We start from the raw sequence: 26,330 nt of genomic DNA on the forward strand, positions 1-26,330 counted from the left end.
GTAGTGGCACGAGCCCCAGAGGCACACTTGGTTCTTGTGCACCAACTTCCGGTTAAGGATCGGCTTCCGGTATGTCACAGGGGTGGGATGAAATTAAGAATAAATCATAAAAATAAAAACAGGTATATATTGATGGTTCTACTTATGATTCATGATAAATATGACATCAGAGCACAAGACATAGATACACTGTCAGAATGAGACACACAATGTTTTTCGCGTTTAGGCAGCCCAAGAAAGCCAATAGTCTTTAAAAGGGCGCCAACGGGATCGTGAACACCACATTGATCTCGACAGTTGTACCATTGGTTTGCTAGATCAAAGGCCCATATTGCTACACATGCATCGAAGAGACGCCGCGAACATGCACAGCGAGCACCGCGGCGTCGCATCACAAACGGAAAGGGCGCGAACGCGGTCGCTACATTGGTTTCAACGGTGCAATGCCTGGTGTGCAACGGGGATAGTACATATTGCTACACACGCAAAGAAGGGACCCCGCGAACATGCAAAGCACCGTGGCGTCGAAGCACAAATTTGCTTCGGCGTTGTTTGCAGAACACAAAAAGCAGGTGCTGAAAGAACGTTTGCCTTGATATTTCCACCGAAATGAGAGTAGGAAAAAGGGATACAAAAATTATGTTTACAAGATTATACAGAGAGAGATGGCTGCAGGCAAGATAGCATAACAACAACACGAGCGCCACTCAGATCGTTGTCTTCACCGCCTTTCTGGCGCATTCCTCCATGCTCGACATCGCACGTAACATAGAACCCCCCCGCCATCGAGAGCGCCGTCTCGGCGCTTAAGGCGCAGTAGGATCGTGTCCTGCGACATAACGCTTAAGGCGGGAGACTTGCACGATATCAGTGGCGGACGCGGCAGATGATCGACTGTCCAATGGAAGGATCTCGTACGTGATTTCAGTAATCTGGCGTAGGACCTTGTAAGGCAAGCAGTCTCGGGAAAGAAGCTTTGACCACAAGCCAACGTGGCGGCAAGGCGTCCGGAGGAGGACCAAAGAGCCCAGAGAGTAATTAACGACTCTGTGATGGCTATCGTAGCGAGCCTTCTCGGACAGCTGTGAGGCACAAAGACAATTCCTTGCAATCTGGCGAGCCATTGCAGACCGAGAAGCTGCAGCGCGGGTGTATTCGGTAACAGGGTGCACAGGTGATGGTAAAAGAGTCTCGAAGGGCAATGTGGGATGGCGGCCAAACAAGAGATAAAAGGGGGGGGGGGGAAAGCCAGCGGTGTCATTGCGTGACGAGTTGTAGGCAAATGTCACATAAGGCAAGGTGCTGCCGTAATCAGGGTGGTCTGAGAAAACGTACATGGAGAGCATTGTGGTCAGCGTGCGGTTGAGGCACTCGGTAAGCACATTGGTTTGCGGATGGTAGGCAGTGGTTAGCTTGTGACAGATGGAACACGAACAAAGAATGTCGTCGATGACTTTGGACAGACAGGAGCGACCACGGTCAGTCAGCAGCTGTTAAGGAAGGCCGTGGTGAAGAATAACGTCGTAAAGTAGAAATTCCGCAACATCAGTGGCACAGCTTGTCGGTAGTGCCCGCGTGATAGCGTATCGTGTCGCGTAGTCCGTAGCTATGGCAATCCACGTGTTCCCAGTCAGGGATGTTGGGGATAGCCCAATGAGATACAGGCCGACGCGGTAGAGCGGGATACCGGGAATTTGGATGGGCTGAAGAGAACCGGCTGGCGACAAGGATGGATGCTTGTGGCGCTGGCAGGACTCACAAGCAGCAGCGTATCGGCACACAGAGCGGTGGAGGCCTGGCCAAAAAACCGATGCCGAACGCGATCTTACGTGCGAGTTGATCCGACATGTCCAGCGGTTGGGGCCTTCATGAAGCTGTTTCAAGACAGTGGAACGGTCTTCGATAGTCTTCTGCCACCCCTGATATGTAACACCTTCTCTTCTCCCCCTACCACCCCTCACCCTCTTCCCCTCCCCTCTCACTCCTCCCATGATGGATGCAATGGAGGTTTTGCTCAATTCAATTGAAATTTGCCGCGTTCGCCCTGCTCTCGCGCCATTAGTTGGGGCCTTTCATTACTGTTGGTTTAAAGCCGGTTCAGAGGAATGGGCAGAGGACAAAGAAGCGTCGGTGAAGAATACAGAAACCGACCGGCTTGCGGGTCCCTACGTCGGACTAGCCGGGTGGCGCGGGGTGTCCCCTGCGTCTTCTCTGGACCTCAATAAAGTTATTTCACTCACTCACAGTGGAACGGAGTGTTTCGGGAGGAACCCGCAGAAGCTCTGGGCCATTGGAGCTGGTGTTGGGTCTGTATAAGATGCCGTCACGAAGCACGATTAATTGTAGGGACGGGGCACAGTGATGAGAGCGCAGAGGACGGATAATTGACCGAAAATTGCCAACGCTGAGCTGTTGGCTACGTATGTCATATAAATGGGATATCGCGAAGACACAGGCGTCCGAATCGTGCGCTGACAAGCCGGAAGGGTCCACTGGATGACGGAATGGGCAGTCCGCATCCTGGTGCAGTCTGCCAGACTTGTAAGGGACGTCAAAGCTGTATTCTTGCAGTTTCTGTGCCCAGCGACCAAGTCGTCCAGTCGGATCTTTCAGGGAAGACAACCAGGAAAGCGCATTGTGGTCTGTTATGACCGAAAAGGTGCGGCCGAACAAGCATGGTCGAAACTTCCGACAGCCCAAACTAGTGCGAGGTACTCGCGCTCAGTGATCGAAAATTTGCACACTGAAGAGGAAAGAAGGCGACTGGCATACACGATAAAGGGCGAGAACAGCGCCGATATCATGTCCGCTGGCGTCGGTGCGAAGTTGAGTAGGGGCTGACGGGTGAAAATGGGTGGTCACGTAAGTAACGTCGTGAGCGTGTGAAACGCAATGGCCTGCTGAGGACCCCAAGAAAATGACGTTTCTTTCTTTAGGAGTTGCTTGAGTGGACGGGCAACGTCGGTGAAGCTCTTGACAAAACGTCGACAATAGGAACCCAAGCCGACAAAGCTCCGTACGTGTTTAGTGGAACGTGGCATAGAAAAGTCTTTGATAACACGAATTTTTTGTGGGTCAGGTTGCACGTCTTCCGCACTCACAAGGTGGCCAAGTACAGTGATTTCGCGGCGGCCAAAACAGTATTTGGAAGAGTTGAGCTGAAGGCCTGCTAGCCTCAAAACTTCAAGAACTGCCGACAAGCGGCTAAGATGACTGTCAAATGTCGGTGAGAACACAAGGACATGGTCAAGGTAACAGAGGCAAGTTGAAAATTTGTATCCACGGAGGAGGGAGTCCATCATCCTTTCAAATGTGGCTAGGGCATCACACACGCCAAAGGGCGTGTGTGTTACCTTAAACTGTAAAGTCCATCGGGAGTAACAAATGCGGTCTTTTCATGGTCTTAATCATCGACGGCAATCTGCCGGTAGCCTGAGCTCAGGTCGATAGAAGAGAAGTAGGCAGAGCCATGTAGACAGTCGAGAGCGTCATCGACACGCGGCAAAGGGTAGACGTTCTTGTGCATTAGCTTAAGTGGCGGTAGTCGACGCAGAAGCGCCAGCTGCCATCTTTCTTCTTGACTAGGACGACCCGTGAAGCCCATGGACTGCATGAAGGTTCAATGACGTCCTTGGTGAGCATCTTGTCAACTTCACGCTGTATTACTTCTCGCTCGGCATGGGACACGCGATAAGGACGTCGTCTGATGGGGCTGGCGTCCCCAGGATTGATCTTATGAGTGACCAGAGATGTCTGTCCCAAAGGACGGTCATCAAAGTCAAAGGTGTCGCGGTAGGACTTTAATATGCGCCGCATATCGGCTGTCTGAGCAAGAAGGAGGTCAGACGCTATCATCTTGTCAATATCACCGTCGACGAGATTGCGCGAGGAAGAGGAAGGGGCAGAGGACAAAGAAGCGTCGGTGAAGAATGCAGAAACGGGACACTCATCGATAGAAGAAATGTGGGCTAGACTCATGCCGCCTGGGATGAGTTGCGTGCACCAGCTAAAGTTCAGTATAGGTAGAGACGTGTGATTATCAGTAACTATAATAATGGTCTGAGTAAGAGCGACGTTTTGGCGAATAAGACGTCCACGATCAGGATCAAGATGCAATCGCCATCGGGAATATGAGAACAAGACTGCAAGTTCACATAAATAACGGCTTGAGGAGGTAGACGAACGTAATCCACTGAGCAGAAGCGCGGTTGGCGTGTAGTAGTAGCGTCATGGTAGCACGGTAGGTCTAGCTGAAGCAAGCCGCTTCCACAGTCAATAAGGGCAGAATGGGCAGACAGAAAAGTCATACCGAGGATGAGGTCATGGGAGCATTTCTTGAGAATGGCAAGTAGTACGATTGTGGATCGCTCAGCAACACTTATTCGCGCGGAGCACATCACTAAGACGGGAAACGTTCCGCCGTCGGCGACAAGAATGAGTGGTACTGTGGGTGTGTGATGACAGGTTCTGGTTTAGTGTTGCGCACTCAAAGTCAACCTTGGTGCGAGTAATAGACAGAGCCGTTTGTACACTTATAACACATTATCGCTTGTATGGCACATATAAAAGAATAAAGAAAAAATGCGTTGAAAGGTTTAGTTACTAAGTAATATAATGTTTCGCCGGTCAATGACGCGGTAAATAGTAACGTCACGATGATTGTGACACACAGATCTAACCGGGCAGTTGCGTCGGCGCAGACGACGGGGTGGTAGCCGAGGGCGCGGCGGAGGATGAATCGCAAAGCCCCTTGTCGACGCTGCCTGCCACGTCAAACTCGGTTGTGGCGACCAGCACGCTCGATGAGTGGGTTGGAGCTATGTTCTCCTGGAGACGTCAGTGAGACCGGATGCGGAACTGCGTCTACCCCGGTCAACTAAGTCCTGGTCGTGGGCCAAGGCCGTGTCCTCTCGCTTGACCGGCCAGTCCTCTCCGTGACGTCAAGACCGCTCGACCGTTGACCGTCGTCCGTGAAGGTCCTCGGAACAGGCTGGTCCGTGGGCCGTGAACGTCCCCGGGACAGTCTGGCCAGTAGTCCGTGAACGTCCCCGGGACAGTCTGGTCCGTTGTCCGTGAACGTCCCCGGGACAGTCTGGCTCCTTCGGACAGCAGGGCTGCCTCCTGGCTCCATCTCGAGACTCGCTGCGGCCGCTTCCCGAACCGGCACCGCCTCCTTGCCGCCAGCCTTTTCGAGCCCCGCAGCTCACACTCCCCTTCGCCCGTGCCTCGTGCTTTCCTCTTCCTTTTCTCTTTTCTTCTCAGTTTTGCGCTTTTTTTGTCTCCTCTTGCGTCGGTCCCACAACACCCCAAGTGCACGGTCGCGCGTATATTACAGGGTGGTGATGGGAATATCTTAAGGCGGCGACGAAGACCCGAATTCATCACTGATATCTGAGCCCCAGTATCCACTTGAGCGACAACATGTGCGTCGTCCAGTTTAACGTCTATCAGGTTCCGTCTGGTCTGCAGTGTGGCCAGATGATTTGGCAGACGGGTTGTCGATGCAGCATCACCCCTGGGAGCTGCATCGTCTAGTTTTCGCGAGGCTGTCGTTCAATCGGTGACGTAGGGCGGCGGAATTGGTGCGAGCGAGATGATTGGCGACGCGACAACGGCGAACGGGACTGGAGATGGCGAACGACGATACGGCATGGAGGGAGCGTCGTCAGCGGTGGTGTGGGGATGCTCGCGGTAGGGCTGAAATCGGCCATGATACATGCCGGGGCGATGGCTGTTTCCATAGGGAGCCTGATACCAATACCACCGGCTGTTACATGGCGGGCCACGTGTCGAATACGACGGCAGTTAAAGCAAATGGGACGGTCATAAGCAGTCCTCCACTCGGCTGGGTTGCGAGTACGGAACGGCGGCCTTTGACCTTGGGCGTCGAAAGTGGGGGACGACGGTCGATCAGCTGGGAAGGAGATATGGCGCAAACAGAGTCCAGGCTAGCATTGGAGAGCTCCTGATGAACGATAGCTTGGACTATTGGCACCATCTTGGAGCTATCGTCACAGGTACGGCCGCACGTGGAAGCAGGAGACACAGCGTCAAGTTCACGTCGGATGATCTTCTTCACGTGTTCAACGGTGAGCGGCGCCGACGGCTCAGCTACGTCTTCTCAGGAATGTGTTGCTGCCGTGTTCGGAAGTTGAGCGAAATGGGCAATGCGTCGACTTTTGGTGGGCTCAAAGCGCTGGCACTCTCTGATGGTGGCATCGATGGTGTCGCAGTCTTTGCAGATTAGCAGGTTGAAGGCATCATTTGCTTTGCCCTTTAACGCGTGCCCTACTTTCTCAGACTGCGTCATGCCGTCGTCGGCTTTGCGGCAATGGGTAAGCACGTCCTGGATATAAGTGAGGTATGACTCTGTCGCTGTCTGCACACGAGATGCCAGCTCCTTCTTTGGTGCTGCCTTTCTACCTTCGGACTTGCCGAACAGGGAACGCATATTTTCCTTGCGTTCATCCCAACTCCCAATTTCGTCTTCATTATTCTCAAACCACAACTTCGCGGTTCCTTTGAGATAAAAAAAATGTCACAGTTTCGCCCTAAGGGCGAAGCAATGAATGCGATAGCAACACAGCAATGTCATACGAAGTAAGGTGAGCGGCTTTGGTAGCAACAACACGCAGAACTGTTGTCGACGCCATCGGCGTTTTGCCCGCGTTAGCTCAAAATGCGTGCGGCGTTGGTGACTGTTGCTGGAGCCTCTGATATAAATAGGCACTTGGTGCCGCAGCTAAACGTCGCCTCCCTTCCCTCCCCCTCCCCCACGGCCTCTCGCGCGTCCGAAGAAGGCGCGTTTGCTCTACATATATGGTGATTGTAAAGGAGAAAAGAGACGCCTACTTCTGCAGCCCTTAAGCGAGCACGGCGCAGAACGCGCGTTTGTTCTCCGCCGTGCGTTCACTCCCCGTGAAAGACGCGCCCCTCGCGCCCTTTCACTCGCACATACAGCGTTCGGCGCGCGGCGACGATTTCATCTCCAAATGACGTCATACGGAACCTCACGGCGACGGCGACGGCGACGGCGACGCCGACGGCGACGGCGACGCCGACGGCAGAAATCTGCTTTTGAATGTCCATATAATTGCTATCGCAATAAAATTTGTTTACCAACATTATCGTCTCATCCCAGTGATTATTCTTACTTGCACGCTCGTTCAGGGGCAGCCAGTCCTCGATGTCGACATTGTTAGTCCCACAAAATGTGCCTGGGTCTTCAGCTGAGCCAGGACGACCGTTGTCGTTGCAGCCGCCACGGTGGACGCAGACATCTCTTCCGCCGTCGTGGATAAAGCCAAGCGTCGGTCGCTGCGGAGCACTGTTGTACCATTTGGGTACCCCGCACCTCCTACCAAAATGCCACGGGGATGAGAGTAGGAAAAAGGAATAGGAAAATTATATTTACAAGATATATACAGAGAGAGACGGCTGCAGGCAAGATGGCAGAACAACTACACCAGCGCCACTCATATCGTTGTCTTCACCGTCTTTCTGGCACATTCTTCCATGCTCGGCATAGCGGCAACAATATGAAGCGGCCTAGCAGCAGGAGTTCACCTTTTCTTCTCAAAGTTGTGGTTATTATAAGTCTACAGTAAACATGGTACGTTGATCACTGTGCTTTTTTGTCAACACCTCCATCTGAAGAAACTTGATCAAACGGTCAATCTTATGTGCGGAATATGGTGAACTACTGAGGGTAGTCGAGGTTCAACTTGACTCAAGGCAGTCTCATTTATAGTAGTTTAAACCTATGTCTCCAGGCGTCACTTTACACAGTACCTCGCTCAGCATAGCAGCGTAGGATATTTCGTTCTCGCCTAGGCTTGCGAGTCTTCGCCGGTCGACTTGCTCCTCGTCGTAAATCTTCCGCACGGCTGACACACCGCTCGCCGACAAAACCGGTTTGAGCGTCCGTAAATTTTTCGGATGTATGTCCTCAATTATCCTCGAGTTTTAAAGGCACTGTTTTAATAAAAATGCGTCTCAGGCTAAGTTGTAATTCCGTCAAAGAGGGAAATCAGGTGTTGGAACAGACCTGCAATAGATAAATTTGGGTATTCGTGTACGGAGTGCCAAAAAGGTCCGGCAACAGCTGTCATCTAGTAATAGTTCTGTTTAAATGCAAAAATTTGTTTTACAACCACAAAGCCACACACACAAATCATAAAGAAACAGGCCATGGGAAGACCAGACGACAAAGAAAAGCGATAGCTGACAACAGCTATTGTCTTATGATTGGCTAAAGATGCTTATTCTAAACATCAGTCCTCGGCGGAATGATGTCACAACAGAAGTGGGTAATATACTGAAAGTAATCGTGGACGACGCTGTCAACTTGCTTATTTTCGCCATTGCCTCAGCTATCGACGCCGTCATACAAGACGGCCGTCGCCTCGTACAATCAAAGACCCGCCGTATCACGCATCACCTCCCGCGGCTGCACAATACTGCTGCTACATCGACTTGTGGGGGTCCACCTCGTCAGCCAACCTGTGGCTAGTCATTTCCACAGTCAGATTGGTCGAGGTTTGGCCCCGCAGCGTGGGCACCGTGCTGTAACCTGCAGCTATCTGCAACGTGCTCACAACGGTGGCACTTGGAGCACTGTCATGGAGCCTCAGTATACGATCGGTAACGGGTGTAGTCCAAATTGACGTAATCAGGAGTACGTTGGATGGGAAAGACATTGCGGACGTTTTAATGCTCCGAGTCACTGTGCATGCTCAACAGGAGCCCTTTGAAGAAGAGCTGTAAAAATGTGCACTTGATGAAAATCTGCAGGAACTTCCTCGATGACGCCTACTCCACAATTGGTGGGCTGTGGCTCGTAGGCCTGAATAGGTATTTCAGCAATACTAGAGAAGGCATTCAGAAACTTTTGAAGGCATTCACAAGCTTTTGCACTGAGCGTATCTGTAGCCACAAGGTTCAAACGCTTCTTAGGTCGTACTCGCAGTACTACATCTGGAGCTACAGCTTGAAAAGCTGTCTTTAGTTTGAGTGGAATGAAGCGTGTGATGACTTGCTCAGGATTTGTTGGCTTGTGCATGATGGTTAAGCTTGGCGTTGGTGTGTTTTCAACTGCAAGAGAGTTCACAGGCACGACGGACGTTTTCGGTCCACGGTAGCGTTTGGGGAGCGGTATTTCAGTGCGCTTTTCCGAGCAGTCAGAAGAATTCGGTAGCGTCCACATAAGTAACAGTATCAGGGGATTCTGACATGTCAGAAAAATTGTCCTCACCTTCTGGCAGACTGATGTCGAAGGAAGAGACTGTCTCAGTGGGAGCACCTTGGCCAGGTAGAAGGGAGCAATTCACAGATAACGGAGAATCGTTGTAGCCTATGGCTGTACCAGCCTTTAAATTAGCGCCTGATTATCTCTCGAGGCTGGTTACCGCCGCTTGACACTGCAGTTGTTGGTCTGGCGTAATAACAGGCTGAATCTCGGGAAACTTGGTGTTGTGCGGACCTGGGGGCTCCGCACCCGTTGCTGCATTCATGTCCGGTGCTCAAAAATTCATTGTGCAAGCGAAGCATTCGTTCGAGAACTTTTGTATGTTATGGTCGCTTGCGAGGCCTCGTGTCGTGTGATACTTCTATGTCTGCTCTAACACGCCAGTCCGGAGCAAGCGAGCAACTCGATGCTAGGCATGCGAAAGAATTCGGTACATCGGGGTTACTTCGTATGTTCTGCACCATGGGCAACTGAAAAAATGTTTTGCCTTTGCAGCAGTCATTGAATCTTTTTATTATTTCGTGTGTGGAGATGGCTCTACTTTCATTTCATTTATTGCCGAGAAACTTGTTTGACTTAGTTCATTCACATGTCTACGCTGTGTATTGCTTTCACTGCGTTACGGAAGTGCACTGCGGTTCGGTAGATGCGAAATTTTGAAGGAAGTGGATCTCGATTAAGGTGGTGAATAAGAATATGAAAAGTACATATTTGAAAAGGCGGCAGCGCAAAAAGTCCTGGACGGAGACGCGATGACAAGGACGAGGCGACAAGGACGATTGCTGACAAGGACGAGTACTGGTCTATGTCGTCTGCTCTGCGTCCCTGTCGTTTTTGCGCCGCCACCTTTTCAATGTGAACCTGCCTTTAAAGATGTTTACTCCGGGGTGTATTGACGTTATGTTTTCACCTTCCATAATTGCTATTTAAATAAAAATGGTGCAAATTGCATGTATTTCGGGCCGTCTGATCTTCGCATAGAAGGTGCATTACCCATCGAAGTGGGTTAACTGCAGCAACCATATGGGGAATTAGGCCGAACATCACACGTACGAAGAGTGGGCTATGGTCATTGTGTTATAAAAATTATGTTAAGTTTATGAATGCACTTTTCTCAGTTATGAATTTCCCAACACAATGCTATGGAGTTTCCAATGCTACAAAAATTGAGCGTTAAGCCAGAACGTGATCGCAGTAAAACGAAACTTTGCACATAGTGAGAGGATGACCTAAAGAAAACTCAAACGAAAAAAAAACGTTGGTGTATAAAGAATCGTTGCTCTGCAGCGAACTTTCGAAACTGGTTTCCACTGAGTTACTCGACTGCGCAACACACGCCGCCGACATATGGCACTAGTGATTAATATCCCAAATTCCTAGACATGTCCCGCCGCAGGGGCGTCTGAGTAAGCAGGCGTTCTCGAAGACATGAGGGTCGGACCATCCCGCGTTTAACCGTACGTGGCTTAGCCGTGTCCGGGGAAAAGAGGATCCTGGGGGTTGAGCCAATGCCGGGTGTTCGGACCTTTATGGCCCCTCGGCGGAGGCAACACACCTCTTTGGCCTCGGCTTCACGTAGACGGCACCCCCGGACTGACCCACCCGGGGGAAATCGGTAGTTGCCTTTTCCTGTCTCTCTCTCCCTCCAACCTTCGTCTTTCTCTCTCACTTTTCATCTCTCCTGTCTTCTCATCACTTCGTTTTACTTCCAATTTTCCAGGCAGCAAGGGTTAACCTGGTGTACTTTATCCAGCCTTGGGTCTATTATATTAGGTTATAGTAGCTATGTACAGCTGGCGTCTGCGTCTCCTTCAGGTCTCGTAGCGTCCCCTTGTTGGGCTCGGTGGTGGGCGGCTGGCATAGTTACCGAAATCATTGTTACCTTTATGGCTCTTTCGTCATTCCCCCGACTCCCTGATCGCTCTCACAAACGAGGGCGCACCGAAGATATTTTTCAATTTTATGGCAACCGAACAAAGAACTTTCCACGTTTTCACGTCATCCACTCTGATAAACTTGAAAAGACAGTGAGAATGATCTCACCCTTCCTCGTCTCGAAATCTCTAACCGAAGGTTTCGGTCCGGGTTACAAAGCATCGAAAATGGCCAGTGGTGATCTGCTACTCGACCTCCGTGATCAGAAACAACATGAAAAACTACCCAATCTAGTGTCCTTTGAGGATGTTCCAGTAACAGCAACCCCGCACCGTACCATGAATACCACCCGTGGCGTCGTATCCGATGCTGATTTGTTGGAGCTATCTGAAGCTGAACTCCTGGAGGGCTGGAGTGATCAGAACGTCATCAGTGTCAAACGAATTAAGATGAGGCGAGATGGTAAAGAAATTCAGACCAAACACCTATTACTTACTTTCGACTGAAGTGTTCTGACCGAGTCCATCGCGACCGGGTACCTGAAGATTCGAGTTAGACCATATGGGCCAAATCCTCTAAGATGCTTCAAGCGCCAAAGGTTCGGTCACAGTTCGCAGAACTGTCGAGGCCGGCCGACTTGTGCCAAGTCCAGTGACAATGAACATTCCTCTGAAACATGCCAGAACACTCCGAACTGTGTCAACTGTGATGGCGAGCATGCCGCATACTCGCGGTCGTGCTCATCTTGGAAAAAAGAGAAAGAAATTGTGACAATCAAAGTAAAAGAAAATATTTCATTCAAGGAGGCACGCAGGCGGGTGTCATACTTGCCGAAGAGCAGCTTTGCCGAAGTGGCGCGTCAGGGGGCAGCGTCGCAACGGCTTCCGGCGGCTGTACGGCCCACACACAGTGAGCCGGCAGTGACGCCATCCGCCCCCTCGGCGGCTGTAGCTAGCGCTGCTCCGCCAACTCACAAGAAGGGGCCATCGACCTCCGGGCTAGTGGGCTCCAGGGCCTCGTCCCTCGATACGAGGCCTTCCCGTCACACCAACCGCTCGCAAGAGCACGTGTCATCGCCTCGCAAGAGACGATGGACACCACAACCAGCCAGACGGCGCCACAAGCGCCTCAGGAGCGGCGAGAATCCCGCAATCGCTCTAGAAAAGAAAAGGCCCGCATCACAGGGCCCGACAAGGGCTCTGTAAGTTAAGTTAGTTTCTTTCAAACACACAGCACAAAAAACACTTTCAACATGAATACACAAATAATACAATGTAACATCAGAGGACTCCTACACAACCTCGATGATGTCAAAGAAATCCTACGCAAGTTTAATCCTAAGGTGCTGTGTGTTCAAGAAATACATCTCAAACATACACAAACAAGTTTCCTTAGACAATATGCTATTTTTCGAAGAGACCGTGATGACACTCTTGCGTCATCCGGTGGTGTGGCTATCGTAGTCGACAGAGGTGTTGCCTGTCGGGAAATAAAACTTCGTACGCCCCTAGAGGCAGTTGCTGTCCAAGGGGTGCTGTTTGGCAAGCTAGTCACTATCAGTTCTATATACATCCCTCCCAGTTATCAACTTAATAAAACCGAATTTCAAAACTACATAGATGCACTTCCGGCTCCATACATAGTTGTCGGAGATTTCAATGCACATAACTCATTGTGGGGAGACTCTCGTTGCGATGCGAGAGGTCGCCTGATCGAAAATTTTCTTTTTTCCTCAGGAGCATGTATACTTAATAAGAAAGAGCCAACGCACTACAGCGTGGCGCACAACACATACTCCTCCATAGATTTATGAATCACGTCGAGTACACTAATGCCGTACCTGGAGTGGTCCGTTCTCAAGAACCCTTTTGGGAGCGACCACTTCCCAGTTATAATAAACTTAACAAAACAAGATACATGCTCACCACACACTTCCCGATGGAAGGTCGACACAGCTAACTGGGAACGTTTCCAATAAATTACATATTTAAGCACGGATGATATTGCCTCATTTAATATAGAAGACACTGTGGCGTATATAACAGGCTTTATAATTGACGCTGCCACGAAATGCATCCGTCAAACTAACGGACTTACGAATAAACGGCGCATCCCGTGGTGGAATGAAGAATGTAAACAAGCACGGAAAAATCAAAACAAAGCTTGGGGACGACTTCGCGACTCTCCTACTGCCGAAAACTTGATTAGTTTCAAACAAATAAAATCCCAGGGTAGAAGAACCCGTCGACGTGCTAAAAGAGAGAGTTGGGAGAAGTACATCTCCGGTATAAATTCTTACACAGATGAAACAAAAGTGTGGAATCGAGTTAGTAAACTAAAAGGCCGGGAGGTACACCCATTACCCTTAGTCAGTAGCCAAGGTGAGAGCCTGGAAGGCCAGGCAGATTGTCTGGGCGAATACTTTGAACATGTATCCAGTGCGTCCCATTACACACAAACATTTCTCAGGTTCAAAGAACACGCAGAGCGAAAGCCCCTTGATCGAAAATGTTCACGGACTGAAGATTACAACTGCAAATTCAGCGCCAGGTGGCGATCGCGTCATGTATGAAATGATTAATCGCCTGCATCCTGAAGCGCTGAAAACACTCCTGTCTCTTTTCAATGCCATGTGGGCGGCTGGGTATATCCCGTCCTCGTGGAAGGAGGCTATAGTCATCCCCGTGCTTAAACAAGGCAAAGACCTGTCCCTAGCCAGCAGCTATAGACCAACAGCGCTGACAAGCTGTGTAAACTGTTTGCAAAAATGATCAACAGGCGCCTAATATGTTTCCTTGAAAATAACAAACTACTAGACCCCTTCCAATGTGGTTTCAGGGAAGGTATGTCCACAACAGACCACCTTGTTCGCATTGAGTCTTATATCAGGGATGCATTTATACATAAACAGTTCTGTCTTTCAGTGTTTCTTGACCTAGAGAAAGCTTACGATAGAGCATGGCGCTACGGCATTCTTCGAGATCTTTTGGCGTTGGGTGTCCGTGGCAACATGTTAAACGCAATCGAAAGTTACCTATCTAATCGCACATTGCGCGTAAGAGTAGGTAACGCTTTGTCTAAGTCATTTACCCAAGAGACCGGTGTGCCACAGGGAGGCGTGCTTAGTTGCACACTAATTATTATAAAAATTAATTCCCTGCACACAGTCATTCCACGGACAATGTTTTATTCCGTTTATGTCGACGATGTGCAAATTGCCTTCAAGTCATGCAATATTGCCATCTGCGAACGACAAGTGCAGCTTGTAATAAACAAATTGTCCAAATGGGCAGATGAGAACGGTTTTAAAGTAAACGCCCAGAAGAGCACTTGCGTACTCTTTACAAACAAGAGAGGCATAACGCCTGTCCCCAGTGTACAAATCAAAGGAGATGCACTCTCTGTCAGCAGCGAGCTTAAGTTTCTAGGTTATTATTTTAGATTCCAAGCTTACATTTATTCCTCATATTAAGTATCTTAGGGCAAAATGCCTGAAAACAATGAACCTTTTATAGCTTCTGTCGCGTACGACTTGGGGTAGTGATCGAAAGTGCCTGCTTAACCGGTATAAAAGTCTTGTCCTGTCACGCCTTGATTAGGAGTCTGTAATTTATAGTTCTGCAACGCCAAGTGCATTAAAAATACTAGACCCAGTTCACCATCTGGGTATCTGCCTTGCGACCGGTGCTTTCAGGACAAGTCCAATCCAGAGCCTCTACGTAGAGTCAAATCAGTGGTCACTTCATCTGCAGCGGTCATACAGCAGTTTTACATATTTTCTGAAAGTGCAAGCAAATATTGAACATTCGTCTTATTCAACAATAAACGATGTGACCGCTGCCACACTATTCCACAATGGACCTGCAGCGAGAAAGCCATTCTCTTTGCGTGTGAGGAATCTTAGTGAGGAAATGGGTGTTCCGCTGCTTGATCATCGTCCTATGGCCCCAGTGAAACTGTTACCTCCGTGGCAGTGGCAGCTCATAGATTGTGACACATCATTTATAGAAGTCACGAAACACACACCAGAGGCACACATTAAAATGCATTTCCTAGAACTTCAGTCCAAGTACTCGTGCACAGAGTATTACACAGACGCTTCTAAGTCACATGCCGGGGTTTCTTATGCAGCCGTCCGCCCATCCTTCTCGGAATCCGGTGTACTCCACCCGGAAACAAGTATCTTTACGGCTGAGTCCTATGCACTTTTATCAGCTGTAAAGCATATAAAGAAATCAAAACTTCAAAAGACTATCACATATACAGACTCTCAAAGTGTCGTGAAAGCCTTGATGTCATTCTGCAAACTAAGAAATCCTGTACTCATTGAGCTCTATTCTGTTCTTTGTAGAGCTTACGCAACTAACCAGCATGTCATTATATGGTGGGTGCCTGGGCATAGAGGCATCGAGGGCAATGTTCGTGCTGACCAAATGGCCACATCAGTGACATCCCCCGCTATTAACTCTACAGCTGCTGTTTCTGCAACAGATTTGAAACCTTTCTTGCGAAAGAAACTGCGAAGCCACTGGCAACGCTTGTGGGACACAGAAACAAGTAATAAGCTTCATTTGATTGAGCCACAGTGAGGTTACTGGCCCCCGATAACTAAAACACGACGAACTGATGTCCTGTTCTGTCATCTCAGAATAGGACATACATTTGGCACCCAAAGTTTTTTGTTAACCGGGGATGAACCACCAACCTGTGGTAGATGTGGTGAGAGGCTGACCGTCCTCCATGTCCTCGTGGAGTGTCGTGAAGCCGAAGCCGAGAGAAGGAAACATTTTCCTGTAGCATACCGATACAATATCCTTGTGCATCCCATGCTGTTTATTGGTGAAAAACCGCTTTTTAATGCCAAAGCAGTCCTCGATTTTTTGAATGATGTTGTGCTACGTGTTATTAGCCCGATAAGCTCATAGCGCATCCTCTCCAGAGGATGTTGCTGTGATAGTTTTTTATAGCACATGCCTCCAGGCCCTTGTGGTTCAAGGGCTCTGTTTAGGTAGTAGTGCTTCTTGCCAATTACTGTATCTTAAATATTTTAAATATATTATTCTTTTTTCTGAATGCATTCCTCATTTCATGATGTCGAACTGATGTCCTGTTCTGTCATCTCAGAATAGGACATACATTTGGCACCCATAGTTTTTTGTTAACCAGGGATGAACCACCAACCTGTGGTAGATGTGGTGAGAGGCTGACCGTCCTCCATGTCCTCGTGGAGTGTCGTGAAGCCGAAGCCGAGAGAATGAAACATTTTCCTGTAGCATACCGCTACAATATCCCTGTGCATCCCATGCTGTTTATTGGTGAAGAACCGCTATTTAATGCCAAAGCAGTCCTTGATTTTTTTAATGATGTTGTGCTACATGTTATTAGCCCAATAAGCTCGTAGCGCATCCTCTCTCCAGAGGATGTTGCTGTGATAGTTTTTTATAGCACATGCGTCCAGGCCCTTGTGGTTCAAGGGCTCTGTTTAGGTAGTAGTGCTTCTTGCCAATTACTGTATCTTAAATATTTTAAATATATTATTCTTCTTTCTCAATGCATTCCTCATTTCATAGTACACATCATTAGTCTTTGCCACGATTTTAGTACATGTATATTTTACGCACTTTACAGTGATAATTTTAGGCCCCTTTACAGCCACGTTTTATCTACTTCTCAGAATTCATTGCTCGACTGCACATTCACAAACACTGGCATGGCGCTCTTTGGCCATAACTGGTCCTTGCGCCATAAAACACCACATATCATCATCATCATCCTAGACATGTCACCCCGACTTCATTCTTTCTCGTACGCGAAGCGACGAGACGCTACGTGTGCGCGTCTGCACATTTTAGCGAGTAACACCGGTGAGGCGCTGTGTCACACCACTTGTACTTGCTGTGACTTAGTTTTCTATATGAAGCCTCGACTCTAGGGTGCCTCGATGTCCTCCTCGCCCGCCGCTTCGGAGTGGCGGTCTAGGAGGACATCGAGGCATCCTACTTGATTATACGTAAGCTCGCCAGCACTTTTTGCGAGAAACCGTTACGAGACGCTACTTCACCGCAACTGTACTTTTATGTTTTTACGATTGACTCATGGATTTGGTTGAAGTTTACTCGCACGTTAAAGGCACGTTTCTACTTCCGTTGTCAGACTCGATCTCCTGGAACCTAGCCCAATAACTGCTTCGCTGTAAAACTGCATTTGATTGCTTAAACACAGATACACCCACCGCGGTGGCTCAGTCAGCTAAGACGTTGCGCTGCAGAGCCCGACATCGCGGGATTGAATCCCGGCCGCAACGGCCGCATTTCAATGGAGGCGAAATGAAAAACGCCCGTGTGCTTGCGTTGTAGTGCACGTTAAAGAGCCCCAGGTGGTCGAAATTAATCTGGAGCCCTCCACTACGGCGTGCCTCATAATTAGAACTGGTTTTGACGAGGCTGATACAGGCGTACGCGCTGAGCCATATATCGTACGTTGCCGCGTACGCCGACTGGAACAGGAGCGAAACCGACAAGCTGAACGTGGCGATCCGCAGGGCGTTCAAAACCGCCCTGGGGGTACCCCAGTACACGCCAACCCACAGGCTCCTCGAGCTGGGCGTGCACAACACGCTCGAGGAGGTCGCCGAGGCGCAGAGAATCGCGCAGCTGGAGAGGCTGTCGGGCACCAGAACGGGAAGACGAATCCTCGACCTGCTCGGGATTCGATATCACGAGGCACGGGGACTGAAGGAAACGCTTTTACCGGAGGTCAGGGACGCCATACAGACGGAAAACATGCCGAAGAACATGCACCCGGTGCATGACGTGCAACGACGTAAACGCAGGGCGGTAGCAATCCTCGAGGAGCACGGAAGACGAGAAGGCGTCCTCTTCGTCGATGCAGCCAGGTACCCGCGGCCCGCCGTTAACGTTGGCGGCGAAGAGGGACGACAACCACCACCGCCACTACAACAGAATATGCGAGACGAACCGGAGATGCCAACACCACCATCACTACTACTACTACGACAAAAATGGCAGCAGCAAAAGCGCCAACATCAACGACACAGCCGGCCGACGGCGTCGGCGCCCGCCTTCTCCATGGCAGTCGTAGATACGAAGGGAAGGATACGAGTCACGGCATCAGCGAAGCTGCCGTCGGCCGAGGCAGCGGAGGAGATGGCCATAGCCCTCGCGGTACTCCACGGAAGTACGGAGGATAGCCTGATCATTAGCGACTCCAAATCAGCTATCCGGAACTACACCAAAGGTTGGGTGTCCGCGGATGTGGCGCGCATGCTCAACACCAGAGTCGGGGACTTCGTGTCCGGCACGATTACGAACAAGGCCTTCAAATGGTTTCCCGCGCACGTCGGGGAGCTTGGCACCACCAAAGACAACAGCCGCGACAACAACGACAACAACAATACCAACGGCCGAAGACACACCGGCATTCCGCCCAACCACAACGAGCGCGCCCATCTCGTCGCGAGGCAGCTTACCCGCCGCGACGCGATCCCCCAGAGGGCAGCCGCCGCCGTTGTTGAGCGGGGCCCCAACGGAGGAGTTACCAACACAACCCAAATCGCGGCGGATGGAGCTGGGGGCCACGGGGACGCCAACCGCGACATCACGGAGTTTCCGGCCTCGTACCGAGAGGTTCTTGGTCACTACAAGAAAGAACGCAAGAAATATCCACAACCCCACGGGCGGCTGGACAGGTCCCAGGCAGTCGACCTGAGGCGGTTGCAGACAGGCACTTTCACCAACCCCTACCACCTGCACCGCCTGTGGCCCGCGCGGCACCCATCGCCCGGCTGCCCCTGGTGCGAGCACGAACGGGCTGATATGGCCCATATCCTTTGGGAATGTCAACGCCATGAGCAAGAAGCACCAAGAGGAAGGCAGAAGACAACATCAGGACCGTCTGAAGGCGGGCGCCTCACAGAGAGATGGCAAGCCGCCCTCCTCAGCGAGGCACCCGAAGACCAGGTGTGGGCCGTCCAGCGGGCCAGGGCTATTGCCGAGGATCTCGAGAGATTTTTCTCCGGCGATGGACCCCTGGCAGCCTAGCCCCGGGCACCAACAGCCATATCCGTTGGACATATAAAGTTTATTCCTATCCTATCCTATCCTGTCACGTAAAACCCCAGAAAGAAGAAGAAACACAAATGAAGATGGAACTACGTGTAGTACATTGCCATGTTACTGCCGCTTCCGGTATTTTCAAGCAATCTCGGTGATTTCTAAACACACCAGAAGACTGCTTTCGGCCCTCTGGGACTGCACAGAGGTCTAGATCAATTGCGTGTCCACAAATTTCTCGAAAGCGGGTGACAAGAATACCAGTGAAGCACGTCCTTACAGTTACACATGCAACGCACTTCATACCCAGAATGAATATTTTGTGTAATCACTTCCGAAAAAAAAGTTGAATGCAATGTGCAATGTATTGTACAAGGGGCCTTAGGGGGATGAGAATATGTCTTCGGCAGAGATTCCTCGCCTATATCCGTAGATAAATGTTGGTAGGAGACACCTTTCTCCTGTGCATTGTTCGAGGCGAGTGAGTATATGACTTTTTCCAAGAGTTTGCCCATGCAGGATATTAGTGAGATTGGTCGCAGCTGATCAAGGATTCTCGCGCTTTTCTGGTTTGGGCATGAGTACGATATGTGCCAGTGTGCATTCTGTGGGTTGTTTTCCACCAGGTGTACAGATTTCCTGATTGAAGTGGTCCGTGCTGGTTTATAACGTGTCAGTGCTAAGGCTCCGTGTTATGCTCTTTGTAATGCTGTCCAATCAGGTTGCTATATTCTTTGTGAATCTTGTGCCGCTTAATACACCTCCGCGAAAGTGATGAGTGTGTCCAGTTCGTGGTTGGGTGTTCCTTTGTGTTGACTTCGTATTGAATTTCCGTCTCGCTTGCCTTCTCCTCCGAGCCATTGTTTCAGCCCTTCTATCAACTGATCCTGGTCCGCCTGAAATTCTTGTGGGAAATGGGTCGAAAACACTGCGTAGGATGTTCCATTTCTTTTTCGTGTTAAATGATCCTCTTAAGGAGTCACAGAAAGTGCTACCGTTGTTGTGGTAGAGTTATTTCAAGTATTCATTCGATTCGTCAGTTATTTCCGTTATTCAGAGTCTGAGTTTTCTACTTAAGTTCTGTCAGCGCCACCGTTTGGAGAAACCTTGAAGAGATTCCCAAAGGTGCGTCAAGTGGTTGTCAATGACGGGGGCGTCTGACGTAGTCTCATATAATTTAGTGTTTTCTTCACAGAGGGTCATAGTGTAGTGAGTTAGTCGATTCGAATATGGTTTCTACTTTGGGCCCGTGTCCTACTTGCTGTTGCTCTCGATATTCAGTTCATTTAGCGAGTTTGGCTTTTCTGAGTGGGCGTCGTAGATGAGCTGTTTCATAGATTATTTCAACCCAGGGTGTCGTCCAACGGGTTCCAGCGCGTGTCCCGGTGAACCTGTTTCCCATTCGGGTCGGCCTGCCCAGCATCGTGAGGAGTATGTAGTCATATCGCTATATCGCCTTTAGTAGTCTCGTACCTTTGGGTTGGACTTTCGCGTAGCCCCATGTCATGGAGGGTGACGTGGAGCGTCTTCGTGCGGTACCGTTGTGAGTATCGCGGCCAATTGCTTCCGGACGAGTGTGGCTAATTTCGGGTGGTTTCGTTTTGTGCGCATTCTGTAAGCCGTATCGCTATGGGCTTAGCTCCCACTTCTTGCATTTAGATTATGTCTGGAGATCGTATCAGCACCGTCTGTATGTATTGTGTGAGTGTCGCGTGTTTATTGTACAAGGAACGACAGTCCCAGGACCATATTGAGAAATACTGTTGTGTTCTAGGTCGCCTAGTTGCCATGACGCGACATGGTGGTTGTGCTATCAGCGTCCGAGGTTAGCATGTTTTTGTCATAGGACTCTTGCGATCGCTGTTTCTTAAGCTTACATCTACGCTTCGATTCTTCGTTAAAGGTTTCATCAAAGTATCGCTTTAGTTCCTCAAGTTTTGCCAAACACTGTTACATTTGTATTTGCGTTTCCTGCTGTTTTGCTGCTGCATTTGTTGCAGTTGTATCGTGAGGTTTTCTTCTGATTGTTGTGCCGCTTTGTTAATTTCTGGATCTTGTGGTGGTGTGGTTCGTGGTTAGGCGTCCCCATTCTTCTGTGTTTTTGGTTTGGTCTGCTTATTTGCTGTTGTGTAACCTGTACTACATGTTTTGTGGTTTACACAAATCGAGTCAGCTGTTTTTCGAGACGGGCTCTCACATCTTTCATATCTGTGGATGTGTTGTTGGAGTTCGTTTTCTGTTATTACTCTTCGATATTCGACATTTTGTGGGATGGCTATAGTATGTGCAGCTTTGCGAGCTATGACCTCAGCCCAGCTTACCGTGGCCAATGGCGTCAGTTGGGCGTGTCCATAGATACCGCCATTGCTTTCGTCACCTCCTGCTGACGAATAGTAGTGGTGGTTATTCTGGCGAGCGGGTATGTGTGTCCTGTTCCTCGGTGGCGTTCTTGAACATCAACCGCCAGGTTGATGTTCAAATCCTGTCACCAAACACATTACTATTATTGAGTGAAGAGGTACCCACTCGGCGAGAACTCAGCCAGCGCACGACCGACCGACTGGTCTACCCAAAACCATGGGATCGTAGGCAAAGAAAGGTTCGTATTAAAACAGCACATGGAAAATCAGGTAATGACAAAACTTTTCTATGCGCCTCATCAATAGTGCAGGAACCAGCAGCGTCATGTCAGTTCTACACTCACGCGTAACACAAAACAATTAGTATCTCAGACTTACGAACCTCCGCGCATGATAGCGCAATCCCCTCTCCATAGGGCGAAAAATTCGGCAGAGCCCATCTCATGACTGTCGACGGTGACGCGTTTAGCATTTAAATAATATAGAGTGTTAGCAGTGACAAGTTACCGTACGGTAAGTGCGCTAATACCGTACCAGCCGAAGACTGCGCATGCGTGCACTTTACCGTACGGAAAGACTTTCCGTGCAGCATGCTAGGCGTTAAGGAGTCTATACCGCGTACCGTAACGTGCGCACCGTGTTCTGCGAGCCAAGCCGGACCTAGGTAAAGCATAGCGATAAACTGGCATCGGCCACAGAGTCCACGATCTGGACGTCTGCGTCTCGCGTGCGTTTTATTGCGATAGCAATTATATGGACACTCAGAAGCAGATTTCTGCCGTCGCCGTCGCCGTGAGGTTCCGTATGACGTCAATGGAGATGAAATCGTCGCCGCGCGCCGAACGCTGTATGTGCGAGTGAAAGGGTGCGAGGGACGCGCGCTTTCACGGGGAGTGAACGCACGGCGAAGAATGAACGCGCGTTCTGCTCTGTGCTCCCTTAAGGGCTGCAGAAGTAGGCGTCTCTTTCCTCCTCTACAATCACCATATATGTAGAGCAAACGTGCCTTCTTCCGACGCACGAAAGGCCGTGGGGGGGGAGGGGGAGGGAAGGGAGGCGACGTTTAGCTGCGGCACCAAGTGCCTATTTATATCAGAGGCTCCGGCAACAGTCACCAACGCCGCACGCATTTTGAGCGAACGCGGGCAAAACGCCGACGGCGTCGACAACAGTTCTGCGTGTTGCCGGTGCTGCTGCATGTCAAAGTTTATACAGCTGGTAAGTGGTTCTTGAGGGAAAGGGAAAGGTTGGCGCTATCTTCTGCAGCCCTTGAGGGAGCACGGCTCAGCGCCAACGGGGAGGGGTAAGTGGGAGCGAAAGAAGGGATAGAGTGGAGACGCCATGGCTGGGCGAAGCAAAACCGGCAGGCATAGGCGGCACGTATCAGGCCTATACAGCTGATAAAGCTGCTATCATTACTCCGTATAGCTCTCTTCAAATTTGCTATCGCAATTGATGCTTCACCTTTCAGGTGAAACTGCGACTTTTTCACCATGGTAGGACCAAGGGACGAAATAATTTTACTTCACCTTTTGCGACATGGCGAAATGGCAACAAGTATATGACAGCCCTTCTAACCGGAAGCATAAACGGGAGCTGATCTGAACTTGTGGCCATACCGTTCATATTAGGCGAGTAGTATACTCAGCCCGAATGAGAAAAAAAGGAAGAAAGTAAACAAAAATAAACTAAAATAAACAGGACATAGAGCCTGGAAAAGAGAGATACAGAGACACAGACAAGAAGGGTTGGTGGCGCCATCTAGTGCAATTAACTATCTTCAAGTTATCTGCTGGTGTAAAGTGTTGGCAGCGGTATAATGTACAGCTAACAGTCCTATTTTTATAGGTTGCTTCGACAAAAACACCTACGTAACAAAAAAGCTTTCACGTGTTGTTGGACAAAACGACACAAGATGTCGCCACCAGCTTTGTGACTGGCGTCCACGTTTGCCGTTACCGGCACTTCCGTAAAGAGTATCTGTGTGATGAGGAAACACAACCGACAAACTTGTCGGTTTCCAGTTGGGCCCAGGATCCGTTTAATAATGACACGGCAGACGGGAGCTTGCTACACGAAACACAGACTTTATACAGACGCGCTAAACGATACAGACTATTTACATGCACATGTACGTGGGCTATAGTTCGCGAATCGTTTGTCCTAAATAAACATGTGCCTAGCACTCATGCGCCACCACTCGCCCGTATGCATCGTCGTTGCGGTGCCCGTGACGGTGGTTGTGACGGTGGAGCGTCGTTGTGGCTACGTCGCTGCTGTCGCGCCGCACCTTGTCGCGACGTGGAAGCAGGTGAAACAGCAGGCCGGTAGAACACCAGGCCACTGCTGTAGCTGGCCAGTAACGCCTGGCCTGGAACGCCTCGGCCGCTATAACGTCGGGCTCGGTCGGCGGACAGGTAGCTCAGGCGCCCCGGTGGCCAGCAGGAAGCACTGCACCAGGCCGCTATCACAGCAGGCCGCTGGTACAAGAGAGACAGAGCCACGAGCGGGATCCACGACCAGGTCCGCACGGTAGCAGGACGCCCGGTCGCCAGTCCTCGGGCTCGCTCAGCAGGCTGGTAGCTCAGGCGTCCCGGTCCAAGCAGGAAGCACTGCACCAGGCCGCTATCACAGCAGGCCGCTGGCGCGCAGGAAGGCCCAGCCACGAACTGGATCCCCGACCAGGTCCGCACGGTAGCTGGACACCCGGTCGCCGGTACCCGAGCCTGGAGCCGCCGTTTTGCGAGCTTGCGTTCGAAGCTGCCGCTCGCTCTCACGCTCTGCGTGCTCTCGTACCACTTCTTTGTTCATGGCACGTGGTCATCATCCATTATCACCATCATCAATCCTCTTCTTGGTGCTGCCATACAATCATCATTCCAAGCTGGTCTTCTCTCCACCGCACGCCACTATCCACATCATCACAAGGGCCCCCCACTTAAGATAGTTGCCCGCAACTATTCTAAACAACACAGGAGGAGGGGTGCATGAGTGCAGGCACGTGCGAATAGTTTAGGAAAAGTTCGTGGTCCACAGAAACAATTCATGTATACACACTGATCACAAACGCGTCGAGACTTTGGAACACAAGTCCAAAGTTCCAACAAGTGCCGTCCCAAGAGGTGACACAGTTCAGATACGACTTAAGTAATCTGCGCCTACATTGTTCGACCCTTTGATGTATTCCACAGTAAACGAATACTCCTGCATTAATAAGCTCCACCGTAAAACACGATTGTTTACGTGTTTGGCCGACTGCAAGTACTGCAATGGCTGATGGTCGCACTGAATAACGAAAGGTTTCCCGCAAAGGTAAATGTGGAACTTCTGCACAGCCCAGACAAGCGCTAAACACTCACGTTCAATGGTGGAATAACGGGTTTCTCTAGGCAGCAGGTTGCGACTAGCATAAGCAACAGGGTGTAACACACTGTCTTCGCTGGTCTGTAGGAGTACTGCGCCTAGACTCGTATTCGAGGCATCCGTGCGGAGCACGAAAGGCTTCGTGAGGTCCGGAGCTTGAAGTATTGGACTTGCGGCGAGCTTGTCCTTGAGGACGGCGAAGGCGTTTTCTTGTGTTGGTCCCCAAGATACAATGTGGCTTTGACCTTTTTTTGTGAGGTCAGTCAGGGGCTTGGCGATCTCGGCGTAGTTGGGGATAAACTTTCTGTAGTAGCCGGTTAAGCCGAGAAATGACTGCACGGCTTTCTTCGTGGTTGGCCTCTTAGAGGCTAAGATCTTGTCCAGTGTTTTTAGCATTGGTTCCACTTTCGCATCTCCAATGCGGTGTCCGAGGAAGGTAATATTATTTTGCCCGATCTCACACTTGCTAGGTTTGATCGTGAGGTTCGCATTGCGTATCCTTTGGAAAACACGTCGCAGGGCATCGACGTGGTCTTGCCAGGTAGTGGTGGCGATTACCACGTCGTCAAAGTAGTGATAGACGTTGGGTAGGTCTCCTAAAACTGTCCTCATTAGGCGCGCAAAGACAGCTGGGGCAGTCTTGATCCCAAAAGGCATATATTTGAAGTGGTAGAGCCCCGACATGCTTGAAAAGGCCGTTTTTTCGCGGCTCTCTGCAGCCATGGGTACTTGCCAGTAGCCCTTTGTAAAGTCAAATTTCGAAAAATATTTTGTTTCCCTGCCAGCGCAAGGACAATGTCAATCCTTGGGATCGGTTCACTGTCGAAAACCAACTTTTTGTTCAGTTCGCGGAAATCGATGCACAAACGAATAGTGTTGTCGGGTTTCTTAACGACAACGATCGGTGCGTGATATGGGGACTTGGACTTCTCAATTATGCCCAATCGCAGCATCTCTTGTACCTCGCTCTCCACCTTCTCACGCAGAGCCAGGGGAATAGAGTACCGGGGTACGTGAACAGGTTGCTCGGATATCAACTCCAGCGAACATTCAACGAGTTTTGTTTTGCCAGGGAGATCAGAAAATATATCTGCGAACTCATTGCACAATTCTTGAACTTGTTCGTGTTGTTCGAGATGTAAGCTTGGCGATACCTTGACGTCCGCGGTGGTCTGAGTTTGGCGTAGGCTTAGAGAAGGGATACTGTCTTCCGAATCATTGTCGTCAGTAACTTCTGACTCCGTGTTTTTGTCGTTGACAACGGTGGCTGTTGACACTTGGGTGTTTGGTACTTCCCGCTCTTCGTACTTCTTTAGCATGTTAACATGGAAGACCTTTGTCTTTCCACCTATGTCAATGGCATAGTCGACGTCATTCCTGACTTCAGAGACCGTAAATGGGCCTTTCCATTTC

The sequence above is a fragment of the Dermacentor silvarum genome, chromosome 4 (assembly GCF_013339745.2).
Source record: "Dermacentor silvarum isolate Dsil-2018 chromosome 4, BIME_Dsil_1.4, whole genome shotgun sequence".
NCBI lineage: Eukaryota > Metazoa > Arthropoda > Arachnida > Ixodida > Ixodidae > Dermacentor > Dermacentor silvarum.